This window comes from Phocoena sinus, chromosome 12 (assembly GCF_008692025.1).
Source record: "Phocoena sinus isolate mPhoSin1 chromosome 12, mPhoSin1.pri, whole genome shotgun sequence".
In the NCBI taxonomy this organism is placed as follows: Eukaryota; Metazoa; Chordata; class Mammalia; order Artiodactyla; family Phocoenidae; genus Phocoena; species Phocoena sinus.
The window spans coordinates 79,988,829-79,991,915 of NC_045774.1; the positions used below are offsets into that span (position 1 = coordinate 79,988,829).

Sequence of the window (3,087 nt, forward strand, 5' to 3'; positions counted from 1 at the left end):
ATGAACTGCAGAACTGTGTCTTTAACAAAAATACTACGTAAGAAAAAAGAAGCTGAACTTAGGTACAACTCTCCTATCTGAGATTTTGCTAACCTCTGATATACATAATAACTAAATTGGCTGGGAACTGAAGACTTGCTGTCCTTAATTTCACTTTTATGCAAAGGCGAGAATGTCATTCATTCAGTCATCAAAATTAAGACTTCTTGGTGCGGGGGGGAGGATGGCAGAGCAGGTGACCAAGTCGGGGGTGTTCGTGTGTCTGGGTAACATCTGTCTATTACCAACTGCAGAAGCAGTCTTCAGGAAACTTGTAACTGATCAAAGCGTTTCAGATACTTGGAGGATGGACAGTGCAGTGACGTCCACGTATGAACTAGGAAACCCTCCTGATTACCAGCGGGCAGGCTTGCATGAAGAAGCATGGCACTCCCATGAGTCACGTTGCCCGGCAGGTTACCAAAGAAGACTTTGCCGCTGCTTTTGACTGTATACTACGTATGGATGAAAGCAACCGTAGAGATTTGAATAGAAAAAGTAACCAAGTTAAAAACTGCAGAGCGAAAATTGAACTACTTGGGAGCTACGAGCCACAAAAACAACTCCTTTTTGAAGATCGCTATGACAGCAGTGATGTTCACTTTGAGACCATCTACCAGCAGTGCGTGCAGTGCTGCAGAGCTGCCCTGGAGAAGGCCCGCTGACCCGGGTCCAGTCCTGCGCGGCCCAAGCTCATCCCCACAGCCCGGGGGCTCAGTCGAGTGGCACAGTGCCACCCTTCCCTAGCTCAAGGCCACAGGCCTTTCTTCAGTTGACTCACGTTTCTTACCTTAAAAAATAATTGTAGATGGAAATAAGTTGTGTTTGGCGGAAGAATAAATAAAAATTTTTGCGTCAGACAGTTTACGAGGTGAAGAAGAATCAGAAAGCAATGCTCCCACTGTCCATTTTGGATGATGTGTGATGTTTGCCCGTCTGCTCAGGGTCAGGCAGTAGTCCGGGCAGAGTAAGTGCGTAAGTAAGCAAGTTGCTTCCACTTGAGTCATCTGTTCATGGAAGAAGCTGGAGGCCCTGCAGCCACAGCGGCCTTGCCCCGCTACCTCCATCTTCAGCAGAGTGTGGGTTCTCCTCCTTGGGGCTGCAGCCCCAAGACAGGTCCCCATGTGGAGGACTAGATGAGCAACAGCTCTCCTCCACTCACTGTTTATAGCTGGCGACCCGAAATCCTGGGAGCACACAGGCACAGATCAGTCTGAGTGACGGTCGCTTAGAAGCAGGGAGAGTTCAGAGGAACGACTTCCAGTCCTCGGTATCGGGAGGGTCCCCGGTAGGAGACGTTGAGTCTTGAACCCACTTGGGCCTGAGGGATGTGCAAGGCAGCTTTCCCACCAGGCCACCAGGGGTGGCAGAGGCAGAAAAACGGGGAGGTCTTGGCAAAAAAAACGGAGCAGGGCTTCCCTGGTGGTGCAGTGGTTGAGAGTCTGCCTGCCGATGCAGGGGACGCGGGTTCGTGCCCCGGTCCAGGAGGGAGGATCCCACATGCCGCGGAGCGGCTGAGCCCGTGAGCCACGGCCGCTGAGCCTGCGCGTCCGGAGCCTGTGCTCTGCAACGGGAGAGGCCACGACAGTGAGAGGCCCGCGTACCGCAAAAAAAAAAAAAAAAAAAAAGAAAGAAAAAGAAAACTGAGCAAACTTGTGTCTGGCTTCCTGTGGAATTGCTCCATGAGATTCTTATCCTGAAAACTTGAGAGGTTAAGTGCATTGAGAATTTGATAATGGTATCCCTAAAAAGTAAAGAATTGAGAAAAAATGTTTAACTGCAACTAGAACATAGGAAAGTAAGGCACTTCAAAAGTTATACCCTAGTGCCCTAATCATTCAGTAATTGCTTAATAATCTCAAAGTAAAGAAATTTCTTAGTCTTTTCTGTTCCTTCATGTTCATAAATAAATCTCGACAGTTTGCTTTCTTTAATGTTTATATATATATATAACTTAAATACGGATTCTCAGACAAATCCTAGGATTCTTAAGTTGACTTTATCCTTACAGCTGTATCCAGACTAGGAGTCATATGAACAGAGAAACTCATTGCTGAATTCACTTGTCTTTTAAAAATTAGATCCAATCAGATTGGTTCAAAATATATCTACCTGTACAAATCTGGAGCTTCTTGGAAGTCTTAAGGTCACTCTTAGTTTAGTGTTTCCATTACAAAGTCATACAGGAAATACAGATGCAACCCTTATTTGAAATATTCACTAACAAATCAGGTTCTATCTTAAGAAATATGTCAAAATATATAGCGCCACTCTCTTTAAAAAATGCTGATTTCATTGTCCCTTACAAGAATTCATAGCCTTCCCATTTTATTTATGTATGCCTTTTATATTCTGTGCCATTCTGCCAGTATTTCAATCTCTTCATAGATTTGTAACTCACGAATTCCCAATGATGAACTTTTTCGGAAGTAAAGAGTCACTTTGAAGATTTCATTATAACAACAACAACAAAAAAGACCTCTCACTTTTCTTAAGAGGCCCTTATTCTACTTTTGGACTGGTTGTTTATTATAAACATCTGCCCTTACTAAGTATCCTAGCTATACCAGATAATATCCGGTGGACACATCTGTGAAATTTCAGCTGCCAGTGCTTATTAAAAACCATTTTGGAAAAAATATTTAGAGTCGTTAGAAGCAAACATTACCATTGTAGTTCTCATGTCATGTCTTAATCTCTAATACCATTCTCCACTTGGACAAATAGCTGATTCCAAGACTGGGGCAGGGATGGTACAGGTGAGTCTGAGATGTGTTGTGACAGGAAGCAAGAAGCTTTCAAAGGTTAGTGGGTTGGTCATAGGATATGAGAGCTAATACGAAGGGGCTCCCACTGGCTAAAGTTGTGAACTTTCGAACAACACAAAGAATAATGATTCTAGTAAGTTAACACACGTGGATCCCCTGGAAATCCACAACATTATGCTCAGGAAAAGACGCCAGAAAATTCAGCTGTCATTCTCTAAGGTGTCTTCTGAGCCACCTTCATAGTTCAAAAATTGGTAATTAAAGTGAAAGAGTTAAGTAG

At 44.0% G+C, this 3,087-nt stretch overlaps 1 pseudogene; it reads left to right on the forward strand.

The window, feature by feature from the left end:
- The first annotated feature begins 223 nt into the window (after window positions 1-223).
- LOC116763650 lies at window positions 224-704 on the forward strand (annotated as a pseudogene).
- Window positions 705-3,087: the final 2,383 nt, after the last annotated feature.